At 38.6% G+C, this 18,460-nt stretch overlaps 1 pseudogene; it reads left to right on the top strand.

Moving 5' to 3' along the window:
• LOC126456356 (ATP-binding cassette sub-family C member 4-like) overlaps positions 1-18,460 on the top strand; it is a 212,906-nt pseudogene that overhangs the window by 162,542 nt on the left and 31,904 nt on the right.

The following is an 18,460-nucleotide window of genomic DNA, read 5'->3' as shown; positions in this document are numbered from 1 at the left end:
TTTATAATTTTTTCCTAATAAAATGTTATTTTTCCTATAATTTAGTTGATTCTGCATCATTGGTCTACTTCTACTACGTAAGTATGTATTATTGCAAGTTACAGAAAAAAAATTATGGCAATGTTTTATGAACTGTAGGAAATATTTGTACCTGATATCTGAAAAATAAAACTTGCAGGAAATTGCGAATGAAGATATGAGTCCAATTAAACTGTGCCTCAGAACATTCCTGAAGCATAGTCTTCATCCTGCAGCACTTCTTCATGTTCAAGCTTCCTCTTCGCATTCCTTTTAGCACTTATTGCTACTTTGGTAACTTGAAGAGCAAACCTTGTTGTCTGTCACACGCAAGCAATTGATCTTCCATATTAGAGCCACATTTTATGCCTAAATTTCTCAGGACTTCCAAACTTTCTATCACTCCTTGACTGAAACATATCACTGCATCTAGTATACCAACTTTAATGTCTTTAGACCCACAAAAATATTCTTGGGTAATCTTTCCCATATGAAATGGTTGAACTTTACGTTCGTATTCTGAGTACCCCCATGAAGACATTTACTTAGCAAGGGTCACTCAGGTCTCTAAAAAGTGGTTTTATTTCATTCATAACAGGTTCAGGAAACGAATGCTTATTATGGTATATTTGACCACTTTCTTTTGCTTTTTGGTAATCACACCAAGAATCTGCTCTTTTAGGGCAAAGTCCGTGAACAGGGTGGTCATCTGTGGAAACTTATGAAAGCAGAAAGTATATGGCCAATACAGCTTTCCTCATTGCTGTAACACCATTCAGAGGTGCAGTTCTTTTAATTTCCAGTCCATAATAGCTCTGAAGAAGGTCTATTTCAGTTTCTGTCAATCTGCCTCGGCCAGACAGAGATTTTCCATCAGATAGCAACTTTTCTTTCATTCCACTTCGTAGCTTCCTCAATCTACCACCAATCCTCTTCTGAACATGCGTACAACACTCCAGTTTTGTTACCAAGGTGTCACCATAAACATCTTTTTGAAATAATACTGGTTTGTGTAACAGAAATAACCCTATAATGTATATACCAATATAATCAGAAAAGACTACAGAATTTAATAAAATCATAAAAAATTTCGAATTTCGCACCATTTATAAGTACCCTGTATCCTTAACTAACTACTGCCCCACCAACATGGAAGGGGCCAGCAGAAAAACCACGAGAATAAAAACTGTGGCGAGACCTTCAGACCTCACGCAGCTCGTACAAATGTTCACCTGTGGGCTAAACCGGTTCATGGAAATGTTAAACTGTGGGCCAAATCAGTTCAAGCAAATGTGTGATTGTGGGCTAAAGCCAAGTCTTTTACAATGTGCTTCGTCAACGCACATACTGTACATGTATACGAGAAGCGTTTCCTAAGTTATGCAACACTTTTATCTCGATTAATTTCGGTTGAAAAATGCAGAATTTATTGTGGAAGATCGATGAATATTCTCGCTTCAGCTAATATAGTTTCATCAAGGTGTCTGCGTTATAAGTGGCCTTCAAAATAGGGTATGTAATGGAGGTGTGTTCCAAGCAGAGAGCTGTCATTGAGTTTCTTTCGGCAGAAAATCAGAGCATCGTAGATATTCATAGGCACTTGCAGAACGTCTACGAAGACCTAGTTGTGTCAAATACCTCGCTGCGCAACTAGAGATCTACTTTGGTAATGCTGACACACTCGTCCACCAGTTGGGTACTCATAGAATTGTGTCCGCTGGGTTCTATGTCGCCTAACAGGAGATCATAAAGAGCAACGGAGGAGCATCTGTTTGGTCCGATGAAGAATGCTCCGCAGGAAGCGGTACGTGGATGATGGGGAGGTTATTGTTGCAGCCAGACGTTGGTTCAGACGTCGACCAGTAGAGTGATAACATCCGGGCTTGTAGGCCTTCGTAGTAAGGTGGCGTAACGTCGTGGTATTGAATGGAGATTATGCTGAAAAATAGGATTTAGTAACTAAAACAGTAGGGAATAATATGGTGCATTGTAATCGTGAATGAAACTACCCTCCTTTCAGGAACAAATGTGTTGCATTACTTACTGAACACCCCCCGATTATACATAATATGAAAATTAAAGTTTCGCCACATTTAGTTTTTCAACTTCAGCAAAAGCTTTTAAATTTTCAAAACCGATGACAGCCACAAAACTGTCGTAGGTAAAAAGTTTTGTTATCCATTTAGTTTCTACGAACTAAAACTAAATGACACTAGGGAACAAATTATGTGATGTTCATTATAGATTCTCCCTTTAAAGTCGTTTTAGATAAAACGTTCTTCTATTTATGTTAGTTTTAATGGAAGTTTCAGCTGAAAGGGACTGGCGGTCGTTGCGTTGTCAACGGTGGACAGGACACGGAGAACTGCAGACTCGGTTGCACAACGGTCCAGGATCCGTTGTCGGAATCCAGTACCTTCCAGGAAAGGTTTTCGGAGCCAGGGGACAGGGTATCTCGAGGTCACTCAGTATAGGGATCCAGGACGTCATGATGATGGCCGCATTTTGCGGATTAATGAAAGGATAGACAGACAGGAGTTAGAATAGTTGTACACAAGAGATACAGGAGTATGCAGAAGGAAAAGTTCACTTCAGGTTACAGTTAATCTGTTTCCTCTAATTGTTTCCAAGCATGATGATTTTATATCAAAATTTGTTGGTAAATCTCGTGAATTTAACAAGTGGCTGAAGTATCATTTTACGACCCTGACAGTTATAACTTTAGCAATACTTATTTTGGGAAACCCGTAGACAGTTTCAGTACGTCTTTATTATTATTGACCAGTCTATCACGAACACAGCACACAGTGTCCCAGTTTTTAAATTTCTTTTATTTGTTCGTTGAACGTTAAGGAACTACACGTTTACACGAGGACACCGACAACAATTAAATTCAAACCTCCTCACAAGGTGGCTCAGAGTCCAGGCTGCGCCACGCTATAAAACCGACCGGCCCCTATATATTCAGTGTTGATCTGCTAAGTATTTCGAACTTGTTTGTGTCATCACCGACTTCGCATCGTTCGCTGTCACTTTTTGCGAATTTAATCACTGACTCTCTCCCGCAACATACCAGCAGTGGTAAGTGAAACACACTTTCATTGCCAACTAGCTTTTCCAGCAGGCGATGCAGCTATTTCGCATCATTACCTACCCCTGTGTCACCTTTTGCTCGCTTTCAGTAACAGGCTGAGTGCGCATAGCGCAGTTCATTATTTAGACTGGGTCAAATAAATTTTTTCTCTTCCTCACTTCACTCATAGTAAATTATACATGGTCAGGCCTCACCCATGAGTAATATAACCGCCAATCAATTAGAAATTTTGATTTATATTTATTCATTCATTTATAATTTTCTTTTCTCGGCCTCTGAGAGCATATGATCAACTAATGTCACTGATTCATTTACTAAGGAGTAACTCAGCAACTTTCAATATGTGAAACAGCATGTCACAAACACCAGAATGTGGAAACGACACCAAAAAAGAAAATAAATAAATGCTCATCTCGAAATATTACCTAGTAGATTCCATTGACTTGAAACCTGTACATCTCTTATTTGAATATCTACTTATAAAAATAAGTATAAACTTTAAATAAAATTACTGTAATAGGCAATTACCACCAAAATTACCACCAAGTGCTTTAAAGCCCCAACTCTTTTCTTTCACTCAAAAAAATACCAGATGGTTAATCCGTTATTGTTCAGATGTGTTACTATTCATTTCTAACCTACAAAAATATCCATGTACATATTGACAAATTTCCAGATAAGTGTCACACGCTCCTCTAACTTTACACTTCTTTCTAAATTTATGGATCAGTATTATTAGCATTTAGTACATCACATAAGCTCCAAAATTTCAACTATGGAAATATCTTCAGCGAATCAAGAATAATATTGTCATTTGCTAACTGATAGTAATGAATCAAATTCTTATTAGCAATTATATACAGGATTATATGCTAGATCAGTCAGCGAAAACTATTGCTCCTCAGACCATTACACCGCTATAATTTTCCATTACTGTATTGTCATTCCAATTTTCTACTATCTCCTTACAGTTATCCGCCTTTCAGTTATCATAGTGACTAATATGATACTCACAATTTGATAAACGCTTGCACGGAAGTTGCAGTGCAGGGTTGTACTGAGACATAAATGTTAAGCAAATTTCGATACGTTGCACCGTTTTCGAGTTACTTAGCACTGAAGTTAGCCAATCAGGTCATCGTGCGTACAAATTCAAGTTTCAGCTAATCAAACAAAGCATTCTTTTGGCAACAACGCCCCTGGCACGCCACTTGTATGTGAGTGCCCGACTCCCCGATTGGCCGACTGCAGTGCTAAATAACTCGGAAACGGCGCAACATATATATACTGCCAACAAATCTAATTTATGATAGCACAAGGGAGATAATAAGATATAACATTAATCATTGCTTATTACAAGTCTCTGTAGCTTACATTTGTTAGTCACCTCTAAACTAAAAAAAAGAAATCCCCATATGATTTACCAGATCGTAGTTCATCAGTTATATTACTTCCACTAGACAGTTTATTAACTTTTCAACTAAAGACTAGAAAAAATACTTTCTCTTGTATCCTTTAAGAAGAATGCTTTCACATTACAGCTTAGAATGAACAGTAAATTAAGTTCTACACAAAATACTTCAGGCCAAGGAACACATATTTATCCTAGCATTCAGGGCAGTTAAGCTTCCACTTTCGTGAGTGTTTGTCGTAACATTACTTATCTATTTAGTTATCTGGGAATGCTAATATTAGGCCTTTAGTTCATGAGAACAAATTCCCTACTTTTGCAAGAGACAGTACTTGTTTTATCACTCATGTATTTCATGAAACTTCTTGTAAACCTGTTACTTACCCATTATTTAAATTCCGTATCTGATGGAAGATCGATTCATTTGTCTCTTCCTAGATTTAATTTCCCCGACTAAACTGCATTTAAGTAATTGAGGCTGTACAAATCAACTCCGATCCTCTTTAATTAATCTAACCTAATATTACAATGGTAATAACACTTTTCATCGCTCACTGTAACAAGTGCATTTCTGGTGCAGTACAAGTCACTAATACATCCAAGCTACTTAATAATGATAATAATAGTAATAATAATGATAATAAAATAATAATAATAATAATAATAAATCCCGTGGAGGCCCGGGAAAAGAATAGGCCTCCGGTATGTTCTGCCAGTCGTAAAAGGCGACGAAAAGAACAAACCACTAATAGGGCTAACCCCCCTTTTAGTGTGATTAGTTGGTTCAGGACAGAACTAATGAAGCCTCGGACAAGCGCCGCCATGGTCGTGGACGACGCCTGAACCCTATGCTCGCCCACAATGGTAACGACACTACTAGCCAACTGGAAAATGATTTAAATCCAAATAGAGGTGTTTTGCAGGATATGCTTCCTGCAACCACCCTAGAGGGAAAACAAAGACAGAGGATGAGATGGTCACATGAAGTTAATCGACACCTCATGTTCTGTTATCACCAAGTAACAAACCTAGGAACCAACACAACTGGATACAGATCGCAAGTATACACAACATTTATTACCAGATACCCAGAATTAAAATTTTTAACAGAACAACGACTAGCTGATCAGATCCATGTAATAATCAAAAATAACAGGATACCCCAGTCAGAATTAGAAAACATCAAACAACAAGTACAACAAATACTGGAACAAAATAATGTGCAATGAGAAGAAGAAGAAAATACAGTAATGGAATCAAACATCCCAGAGCAAACAAACAAAGAACAACACGCATCAATTAAACAATCAGAGGAAAACGAAATCTTAAGACAGCCACCAGAACAAGCACAAATAGAACACAAAGTGACACACATGTTAGATATAGAAGAAAAATTTCAGCTGACATATATAGAATACAAAGACACAAATACAGACATTCGACCATTCTTGCATAGATCGCCAAATAACCCACAAGTCACATCAACAATAAAAACTATCAGCATAATCATACACAACAAAATAAATGAAAACACAACTACGGAATAGTTACAACTACTGGTTTATATAGGAGCACTCACTACACTAAATATACACACTAGGCAGAGATCAGAACCAACCAACACACAGAAGAAACCCACAAAACCAGCATGGCAACATAGGCTACAGATCAGAATAGAAAAACTGAGAAAAGACATTGGACAGCTAACACAATTTATAAGAAATGAAATGTCAGAAAAAAACAAAAAGGTTAGGTAAAATCTCACAACAAGAAGCGATAGAGCAATTAGATGAAAAGAAGCAGAAATTACAAGCATTGGCCAAACGACTTAGAACATACAAAAAAAGTGAAAATAGAAGGAAACAAAACCAAACATTCAACACAAACCAAAAGAAATTTTACCAGACAATAGATAACACACACATTAAAACAGACAATCCACTAAACATAACAGACATGGAACACTTTTGGAGCAACATATGGTCAAACCCGGTACAACATAACAGGCATGCACGGTGGATACAAGCAGAAACAGATACATACAAGATGATACCACAAATGTGATAATTTTACAACATGAAGTCACCCAAGCAATTAATTCTACTCACAATGGGAAAGCCCCTGTAAAAGATAAAATAGCAAATTTTTGGCCAAAGAAGTTCACCTCAACACATTCACATCTAACTAAATTATTTAACAGTTAAATTGCAGACCCATACACATTCCCTGATACACTTACACGTGGAATAACTTATCTGAAACCTAAAGATCAAGCAGACACAGCAAACTCAGCTAAATATCGCCCCATAACATGCCTACCAACAATATACAAAATATTAACTTCAGTCATTACACAGAAATTAATGACACATACAACACAGAACAAAATTATAAATGAAGAACAAAATGGCTGTTGCAAAGGAGCATGAGGATGTAAAGAGCAACTGATAATAGATGCAGAGGTGACATATCAAGCTAAAACTAAACAAAGGTCACTACACTATGCATACATTGATTACCAAAAAGCTTTTGATAGTGTACCCCACTCATGGTTACTACAAATATTGGAAATATACAAAGTAGATCCTAAATTGATACAGTTCCTAAACATGCTAATGAAAAATTGGAAAACCACACTTAATATCCAAACAAATTCAAGTAATATCACATCACAGCCAATATAGATTAAGCATGGAATATATCAAGGAGACTCATGCTAAATAATACAAATTATGGATACAATATTACTGGAACATACCCACCAAAATCACACATTTGGGTGATCTAAAACTACTGGCAGCAACAAATCAACAACTCAACCAATTACTAAAGATAACAGAAGTATTCAGCAATGATATAAATATGGCTTTTGGAACAGACAAATGTAAGAAAAATTGCATTGTCAAGGGAAAACACACTAAACAAGAAGATTACATATTGGATAACCACAGCGACTGCATAGAAGCGATGGAAAAAATAGATACCTATAAATATCTAGGATACAGACAAAAAATAGGAATAGATAATACAAATATTAAAGAAGAACTAAAAGAAAAATATAGACAAAGACTAACAAAAATACTGAAAACAGAATTGACAGCAAGAAACAAGACAAAAGCTATAAATACTTATGCTATACCAATATTGACCTACTCATTTGGAGTAGTGAAATGGAGTAACACAGACCTAGAAGCACTCAATACACTTACACGATCACAATGCCACAAATATAGAATACATCACATACATTCAGCAACAGAAAGATTCACATTAAGCAGACAGGAAGGAGGAAGGGGATTTATCGATATAAAAAACCTACATTATGGACATGTAGACAATTTAAGAAAATTCTTTCTAAAACGAGCAGAAACTAGCAAAATACACAAAGTAATCACTCATATAAATACATCGGCTACACCACTGCAATTTCATAACCACTTCTACAACCCTTTAGATCACATAACATCAACAGATACAAAGAAAGTAAATTGGAAAAAGAAAACACAACATGGCAAGCACCCGTATCATCTAACACAGCCACACATCGATCAAGATGCATCCAACACATGGCTAAGAAAAGGCAATATATACAGTGAGACAGAAGGATTCATGATTGCAATACAGGATCAAACAATAAACACCAGGTACTACAGCAAGCATATTATTAAAGATCCCAATATCACAACAGATAAATGCAGACTTTGCAAACGACAAATAGAAACAGTAGATCACATCACAAGCGGATGAACAATACTAGCAAATACAGAATACCCCAGAAGACATGACAATGTAGCAAAAATAACACATCAACAGCTTGCCTTACAACATAAACTTATAAAACAACACATTCCCACATACAAGTATGCACCACAAAATGTAATGGCGAATGCTGAATACAAATTATACTGGAACAGAACCATTATAACAGATAAAACAACACCACATAACAAACCTGACATCATACTCACCAATAAAAAGAAGAAATTAACACAACTAATCGAAATATCCATACCCAATACAACAAATATACAAAAGAAAACAGGAGAAAAAATTTAAAAATACATCCAACTGGCTGAGGAAGTGAAGGACATGTGGCATAAGGATAAAGTTGACATTATATCAATTATACTATTAACTACAGGAGTCATACCACACAATATCCACCAGTACATCAATGCAATACAGCTACATCCAAACTTATATATACAACTACAGAAATCCGTAATTATTGATCATGTTAAATTACCCGAAAGTTCCTAAATGCAATTTAACGTATACCATACAGTTAAATGGAAGTCACGCTTGATCAAGGTCCGCGTCACTTTCGATTTTTGACCAGACATAACGTCTGAGAAAAGAAAGAAATAATAATAATAATGTCTTTGGATAACGGAACTGAAGCAGTTTAAGTATAGAAACGGCATGTTTCTTATTCCACGAAGACAAATTGATAGCTGTTTGCCTTGATAGCTGTTTGCTTTTATTTCGTTGTAGTTCAATTGTGGTCTGAAGGTCCTCAGAGGTACCTGATTGTATATGTAATAATACGAGATTACATAAAGAGTTGTGGTTCCTGAACCTTGGATGAACCTTCTTTTCCATAAATTATTTGCAAGCACTAGTGAAAGTATTTCTTTATGTTCTTGTAGGAATATAATCCCTTCATTTTCTTACTAGATTCCCATAGTGGGGAATTCGTACTATTTGGTATTAAACTGTCTCCATCCTATTCTGGTGGTCCGAGTACGCGTAATGTGTCATGTACTGCGAATGTCATGTTCAGTGCAGTGACCTAGATCGAGAGGACGGTAGCTGACTAAGTTTCCCCTTGGAGTAGGTATCATTACCTCATTTGCTGAAGCGAAAAAGTCACCCATATTTTCGCTGAGGAATTTACCCATTCTACATTTAACGAATCCACCATAGTATGCTAACTTCTCGTTCTAATCGTATTAGTGTACAATTACAATTAGTCGAAGCTGTTAGTGACTGTGATGTCACGAACTGGTAAACAAGTCACTTGATATCCGCGAACAGCACACCTTTACTGATAAGAAGTACTTCTTCGAAAACAACTGCAGATCGCTAGTGAAAACTGCGCGCCTAACCATGAACATCAGACATCTTGTGGCTGTTTTACGAAATGTAAAATAATTACATAGCGATTGCCAATTCCGTAAGGTACAAAATCTCTACTAAAAAAAGATCCGAATAAATGGATTCTTAAGGTACTGAAAGCGAGACTACTGCTTATGAATAAATCAATGTTTTACCTTGTTTCGTTGTAGTCCATAGTACCGTAATTTTAACAATTTTATTTTTTCTTTATTTTACTAGTTTCTTGCATTTAATGGTTTTATTTAATTGTTTCTTGATTATTGTTACAAATTTTCCTTTTTCGTTCACACTTATCTCGACTTAGTATTCTCATACATATCGTATCGTTACGTGAAGAAGGTATACAGTCTTGGTATATACATATTTTTGAATAACATTACATATAGCATAATACTTCTACAATTACAGTCCTGGTCACAGCTGACATTGTAATTTAATTGTTACACTGACGGCCCAGATCAAATGTTAAATGAAAGACACGGAATATTGTGTTTTAGAAGTAGCTGGCTGTGTTAATTATTCTACGACCTTGAATTTCGAATATTTCAGGTACACCAATCTTGTTCACACTCTTTTATAGGACCTGCAGGTTCTATATAATTACTACAGTTAATAGTTGTCTCAGATAGACAGGCGTATTGCCGGCTAAAGAGATAACGTCCAATCAGCCCAATTCTGATCATGAAAAAAAGTCACGTACGCTTCCAAAAAATGAGCTGTTAAAATAAAAATTATCATTAGGGTCGAGGACGTGAATAAACACAATGCAATGTGTCTATTTGATCGTATTTATTATTCTCCGAAATGACAGCTTACATAATTAGACACATCTGTACAGATAGAGGCTACGAGCAAAACAGATAAGGAAGTGACAAGAGAGTGTTGCAGAACAAAAGAAGAAGTTATTTACAGAGTTATCAACATTCGAGGCTTACACACTATGCAGACGTCTCTTTTTTCATAAAGGGAAATATTAACTGTCTTCGTGGAAATATGTCGCAAAAGGAAATCATGTCTCTAAACATCTTTTCAGCAACCTAGCGCCAGCGTAACTCCTGCTAATAAAAAAAAAAAAAATTGTTATGCTTGACGAGCATAGATCGCTTTAAAAGTATCAAATTAATATATTAGCTGGCAATTAGCTAAGCGTTTACGGCACATCGAGGAAACATAGGCTGTTGTCCGGCTTCTTTGTTCCATTTTATTGCGCATGAAGATCACTACTGCTGCTATATAACAACATGATTTCCGCAAGCGTTGCTGTATGTGTTTGTTCATGGCGTATGGCTGAACTTTGTCAGTGTTGGTTACACTACTGTCGCCACCTGTAATATGTGTATTTTAAGTTACTATACGTTACGCATTATAACTATGAGCTCTTACAGGACCGCCACACGTCAGCGTGGTTTCTGTACGTAACAAACGCTTCTGCCCTCGGCATATGGTTGGACTTACTTAGCAGCATTTTCGCTACTATCGTCACCTTCAGCTTCTTCCTCTTGTCAGAAGGTAAGACTACTGTAACAGGAAGTGCTAGTTTTATAATATCGTTCGTTTTTTCAGTTTTCTATGTTTTATCTGTTTTCGCTATATACACACTAGCAAACGAAAAACTGATCAAATACGAAATAAAACTGGATGCTGTGGCAAACGTTTTCCCCACACGTACCCAATAACTTTTAAGTACTAAGTTCATATCCTCGTGATGTTTTCTGTTCTTTCTTTCATTTCACAGCTTTCTATACTTTCAGTATTCCTTACGCTCTTCGCAACTCTTTCTTCAGTCTACATCTTCCTAATTATGATATTATTTGCTCGGGAGACTAGGAAGGTAAGATTAACATTTTGTGGCCTGAAAGTGTTTATTTTTCGTTATTTCAGTCTGTACAATATTATTTCTTTGTAAATCTTTTTCGACATAATTTATCTAAAGTATTATTTATTTCTTTTCTCCAACATATCTCAAAATTATCGCATTTTTTCTTGTCCTCTGGTCTGTAGTGTAAATATGTACAAATAACGTAAAATGCTTTATTGTCATAGTTGTCGATGTGTAGAAAGCAATTTCCCTTTTTAAAAATTGTAAAAAAGAATGATTGTTTATAACTTCACTTACTTGTCAACAGGCAGATGGAGTAGCATTGGTAGTTTTATTCATACACGAGTCACTTTTACAAGGATGTTGCTCACGTCGTGGCATTACAGTTTAAGAATAAAAAGTAGTCTGCATTTCTTGGCCACATTGCGTACAAAACAACTGTAACATGCCATATCTCATGAACAGAATCCATGTTCAATTATTTGTACTTCAACTCTGCCAGATTTCCCGTTGTGAGTTTTCTGGCCAGGTGTATCGTCCTGATAATAAGGGTTTTAATTTTTAAATTTTTTTTAACTCTTTCACGGCCCCAGACGTATATATACGACTTGCTTTGAGAAACATTTACAGTTGTTCTCTACTACAGTCGTATAGGTACGTATAACGTCTACTACCCGGCCAGTAAGTCGGAGAAAATCGTTGCAAAAGTATGCTATCTAATTGTTGGAATGCCGGGAATTACCGAAACGACTTGCTGAATGCTAAATCCTCTTTATAGATCACTGGCGTTATAATATCACTTAGTATTTGGGCTGGAAATCATTAAAAGAAAGGCGTTTTTCGTTGCGATGGAATCTTCTCACGAAATTCCTATCACCAACTTTCTCCTCCGAATGAGGAAATATTTTGTTGACACCGACCTACATAGGGAGGAACGATCACCAAGATAAAATAAGGGATATTAGAGCTCGTACGGGAAGATATAGGTGTTCATTCTTTCCGCGCGCTATATGAGATTGGAATAACAGAGTATTGTGAAGGTGGTCAGATGAACCCTCTACCAGGCACTTAAATGTGATTTGCAGAGTATCCATGTAGATGTAGGTGTAGATATAGTATGTGCCCTGCGGCTTCCATGGTATCGAATAAAATGACACGACGTTAATGTCCGTTTACAGAAGATGAGCTGCTCAGTCTTCTAAATCAAAGTGATGATGGACACTTCATCATGGACAAGCCAGAAGATTATGGTTGAACAGATAATGACGTTGATGAGCCTGAAGGTAAATCCGTCACCACAAATATTCTTAATATTAGTGAACCAGCAAACGCAGAACCAGTATATCAAATCCACAGTTCGATGTTCCCACTGTTTCTTTATCCGACTCCGAAGACGAGCCTGGGCATATGCCCGACAAATAAGCCGAAAACAAAAAACAAATAACTCTAAATGGACAAAGACTCTGATTTGGACCTCGAAGTGTAAGTTCGGTAACAGTCATTCAGGTTGAAAAATGATCAGTTTAGATGATTATCTACTGCATACGACTCTTTCCAAGTTTTTTTTCCAGCGAAGAAATTGTAAACTACTTAGCTGAGCAATGTAACTTACACTACGAGCACCTTTGCAACGACGTCAGTGAAAACTCGAGACGGCAAGTTTTGAAAAACATGGTGATGAAATTTATTGTTTCCTTGCCATAAATTTTCTGCTGGCGCACGTAAGAAGAAATGAAATAAAAAGTTACTGCACCAACTGCCTCTTACTGTATACCCCAATGTCTGAGCAAATCACACCAAGAGATAGGTACCTTTTTATCTAACTTTGTTGGTGACTCTGAGGGCCCATGGGACGACAAAATCTGGAAAATTGGGCGATTGCGGATCATCTCAGAAAATCGTTTCGAGATGTTATCCATCCATTTCAAAATTTTTGCACTGACGAAGTGTATTGCTCTACAAAAGTCGTGTCTTCGTCAAACAGTACATACCAACCAAACGCAGTAGATTTGGCTTAAAGATTTGTGTCTTGTGTGGTCGTGAAATTTGATATAATCTTGACTTTATTATTTATGTGGGTGCAGCAACGGACATAAGAATCTAATTTTCGTGTAAATGATGGCTTACCTGGAAGGATTGACCTTACTTTACTAGAACGCTACCTTAGTAAAGGCCATACAGTGTGTGTTGACGGTTGGTACACTAGCCAAGCGTTACTTTCTTATCTGCACGACGTAGTGACTACTGCTTGTGGAACTGTAACGAAAAACCGTAAAGGCCTGCCTGCTCACTTAACAAACAAGCTTAAAACAAGTGAGATCGATTTCAAGTCAACAGATGAGCTTCTTGCTCTCAAGTGGTAGGACAAGCGGGAAACGAGGATGCTTTCAGCTCTTCTTAAAAACGGAATTATAGCGAATGACAGAACTGACAGAAGCACAAATGAAGCAAGAAGAGAACAAGCTTGCATGGCAAGCTACACTGAAAATATGGGCGCTGTCGACGAAAGTGACACGATGGCAGTTTCAGTAAAATGTGTACCAATAACCGTAAAGTGATATTAAAAAAGTGTTTTTACATTTGGTGGACCCGTCTCTGCCGAACGCGCGTAGTTTATATAGAAGTATTTCAGTATCTTGAGTTTTAGTAGAAACTAATGAAGGAGATCCTTGAGATTCACCACTGACCACGAACTGAGGGCCGTCGTGGAAGGAGACCGGCTGATTGTGACAATCCCTTACGCCTAACCGAGTGCCACCTTATCTCACTGATACCAGAAACATCAAAGAAGAATAGCGTGTAGAGAAGTTGTATTATACGTGCAAAATGTTGTATATGAGGCGGAACTATGGGCCTCATGGAAAAATGGGGAGCCGGCTGAGTCACTCAATTTGACTCTTAGTCTGATAACAACGAGTGGCTATTATTACCACGCGTTGATCACTTAGGCTGACGTGAGGATCAATGAACTATACTTGACGGGATGTATATGGAACATCTTAGGTGATTAGAAAGTTAATAGACAGGAATAAAATTAAATACTTATCTTTAATTCAGCATCAGCGGTGAACGTCGATCTTGAGTTTGTACGATAACATTTAAGGCCGGCCGGAGTGGCCGAGCGGTTCTAGGCGCTACAGTCTGGACACGCACGACCGCTACGGTCGCAGGTTCGAATACTGCCTCGGGCATGGATGTGTGTGATGTCCTTAGGTTAGTTAGGTTTAAGTAGTTCTAAGTTCTAGGGAACTGATGACCTCAGATGTTAAGTCCCATAGTACTCAGAGCCATTTGAACCATTTGAATAATATTTACAAGTGCAGTTATAGACTGAACTGCGAATACGTCTTTACAATTCTGATTGCTTCACACATATAGATCAATTGTCAATGCATAAACTGTATGTGGCGCCTGGCTAGGTCGTAGCTGCTGACTTAGCTGAAGGCTATGCTAACTAGCGTCTCTGCAGATGAGATCTCTGAAGTTATAACAAATGAACCATTCCTATTCAAGTCGGCTGTAGAATTGGGCAGTGCGCTAGCATGTCTCGTAAGACCAGCCGAGTGGCGGCGCTCAGTCTGCTAGCGTCGAAGTGGCGAATCCCGGTTCCGATGTGTACTGACGGACCGCAGCCGATTTGAGGCCTACAACCTAGCCAGTGTGGTGCCTTGCGGTGACACCACATAAAACATGACGAACTATGTGGCGCTACATACACTTGTGTAAAATGTAATGCACCTTTATGGCTGAGTTTTGGTTCGAAACAGACAACACATTGTTGTTTTACTAATGTAACAACTTACGCATTTTTTTCGTAATAGACTGCCTATGCGAAAAAAATAAGTGTTTCTCTTTAAAGATTAGGAAGGAACAATTTAATATGATAATACTGCATTTTTCTTCTTAATTGTTTCTCAGTAATAACGGTAGACTGCTACAGTCGTATGTGGACACACCACTTGAAAATTATTCGCACATGGCAGGCGGCCTCTCAGATCAAATGCGCAGTGAAAGGGTTAATTTTATAGTCCAAGGCTCCAGGAACTAGTGTCTCAGACAGCAGACATTGTTTTGCCGCTCATGACTGTGCATCCACGTGAGGTACCTTGATTGACGAAACTGGCTTGTCTGCAACAAGACAAGTATACACAGTGTAACGGAGTGACAGCTGTGTGACCAGTGGCAACACTGGTCACAGGAGTGGCACCAGGGCGTCATTCCATACAAGTCACACTTCTTCGCGTGTAGCATCGCGATGGAAGTGTCCGTGGACGAGAACTCGTCGTACAGGCCCAGCACGTGACTCATATAATGGGACACCACTGGCTCAACGACACAGTAACTTTTGGTTCGCGTATCCGGTAATTTGAACAGCAGCCATTACATTTCTGACGTGTTAAGGGCTGCGGATTTGTCCTGTCTTGAGGCTCCCCTACCTTATCTTTCAACACGATAACAGAAGGCCGCGTACTGTCCGTGCTGTCCTGACCTATCTTATATAGAGGGTACCACCTCTGACCCACTGAAGACGTCTGGTCATGGGTTGTTGAGAGACTGACCCTCCACCATTCACCAGACAACGTGAGTAACGAACTGCGGCAGAGAGCCGAAGCAGCATGGAACTCCAGTTGAAGCCACTGCTGCTGCCAGAGGTGTCAGCCCTCTTTGCAAAATTTTCTACTTTGTATAACTCCAAAATCACCTACAAATTTAATTATGTGACCTTCCCACTATACGGTATACACAAAGTACAATTCTGCTATTTGCTATCTTCCCTGGTGTTGTAATTTTAACGGCCAGGAGAGCAAGTTTGAGCGGTGAGAGCTGACGTCGCGCTGCGGCATGTCTTGCAGGGTCCTTTGGCGGCTCCGGCGTGGGGCTGGCTATTTCGCAGTCTCTCGTTCTGACCAGCATGCTCCAGCACGGCATACTCCAGATGACTGAGGTTGTCAGCCAGATCACGTCAGTGGAGAGGGTGCTAGAGTACACCAGAATTCCGCCTGAAGCTGCTCTGGAGTCTCCACCAGGTGAACTATTACTTTTATTTTTGTTGCTTTCAATTTGACTTTTCGAAAGGGATTCAAAACTTGAATCTTGATGTTTCTCTGTATGTAATGTAACATATATATTTCAATAAACTCACGGCACTTCACGTTACAATACATTCTTACAACTTCAATTAATGGATTACATTGTCATTGCGTGCTCCGGAATTTAACTATATTTCATGGAATTCTTACCACACAAGTATTTGAAAACATTGAAAGTTTATTAAAAACTAGACGAAAAGTCTCTAGGGACTGCACTAACGCTGTCCTCCACAAATGATATCTTTCTTTAGCCGTCAATCAAAACTCGTCAAAAATTTTATTTTGTGATCCGTAGCCTTGGCGAAAAAAAATAAATTTCATGTACGAACTGATGTGTATTACTTTGTATAGCCTTTTTATTGATTTTAGGGACCTTATATTGTACTTTCACTGTTGTTTTTTATTTTCTAAATCTTCGTATGTATTTATCATTGGATTTTTGAGCCATTTTAACTTGTGCGCCACCATGGCATCTTTTGTATGTTAACGTGTTAGAGGTTTTTACAGCTTTCAGTATGGTAAGCATGATCATATAAGAAGTTTTATGAAATGAAGTTTTATGAAATGTAATACAATGAGTTTAACCGATTCTTTTCTTTTGTCTATTCTATCATCAGGCCTAAATATGACAGCATATAGTTTCTTGTAATAATTTTAGTGTACTAGGCGTATTAAGACGTTTTATGCGTCAATCAAACGAAACGCCGGATCTGTTTCCCCAACTAGCTGAACTAGTATGATTCTAAGAATGAAATTCCCTCAGTTTATTTTATGTAGTCTATCGGTTGTATCCAGAACAGAAGTAGAGGATTTTCCACAGAGGTACAACAGTATTGTTTGGCCGTATCACTGCAGCGCACATTTAGCTATAGAATAAACGATTCATTTCGTGAAGAGCTCCTCTGCAATTTCTATTTCAGACAAGAAACCACCTGCAACATGGCCACAGCGAGGGCATGTCATCTTCCAAAACATTTATCTCAAGTACAGCCAAACGGACCCTCCAGTTCTCAAGAACCTTAATTTCACCATTGAAGCTACACATAAGGTGCTACTGTGCACAATGATTTATATCTGTCTATGAAGCATCATAATTATGTTGTTACCACTTTCGTAACATTAAAATAAGCGTTATGTATGTAGGTTGGCATTGTTGGCCGAACGGGCGCAGGGAAGTCGTCGCTTATCTCCGCCCTGTTCCGGCTGGCCCCACTAGAGGGGGCGATCCTGGTTGACGGCGTGGACACCAGCACGCTGGGCCTTCACGACCTGCGGAAGCGCATCTCCATCATCCCGCAGGAGCCCGTGCTCTTCTCAGAGACTCTCCGCTTCAACCTGGACCCTTTCTCAGAGTTTGACGATGCGATGTTGTGGAACGCACTTGAGGAGGTGAGGTTAGACGTCTTCCTGCCGAAGGTAGCGTTTCGTATTTGTATATGAAATGTTTTTCAAGCACAGGAGTAAGAGTGGCTACCGAAAGTTATTTAAAGCAGTTAATCCCTAGGAATACCAAAACCACTTATTTTGTATACAAGTTCTTGTATCGTTATCTCGCCTGCGAAGAAATAAATTACGTTGTGATTAAATATCAGTTTAAAACTGAAGGGGATCACTGGTGTCAGGTGCAGAAGGACATTATACGGAATCAGCGGCGAAGAGCGAAAACGTGTGCCGGACCGGGATTCCAAACCGGGATCTCCTGCTTACCAGGCAGGTACGTTAACCACTCGCTATCCGAGACACAGAGTTAGCGCAACTGCGCGGACTATCTCGGCACGCCTCAAGGCCGATCCACACTCCCACCGAGCGCCACCTATCCGCAGTCCCTGTCCATTGCGCTCCCGTTCGCTACTCTGAAATTCCTACAAGAGGTCGAGCGTGTTTGTGCATCGGTCCTGAAGAAGGTGGAT

This window comes from Schistocerca serialis, chromosome 2 (assembly GCF_023864345.2).
Source record: "Schistocerca serialis cubense isolate TAMUIC-IGC-003099 chromosome 2, iqSchSeri2.2, whole genome shotgun sequence".
Taxonomy (NCBI): Eukaryota; Metazoa; Arthropoda; class Insecta; order Orthoptera; family Acrididae; genus Schistocerca; species Schistocerca serialis.
The sequence above is the reverse complement of the archived record's forward strand: the minus strand, read 5'-3'. Positions and strand labels throughout refer to the sequence as shown.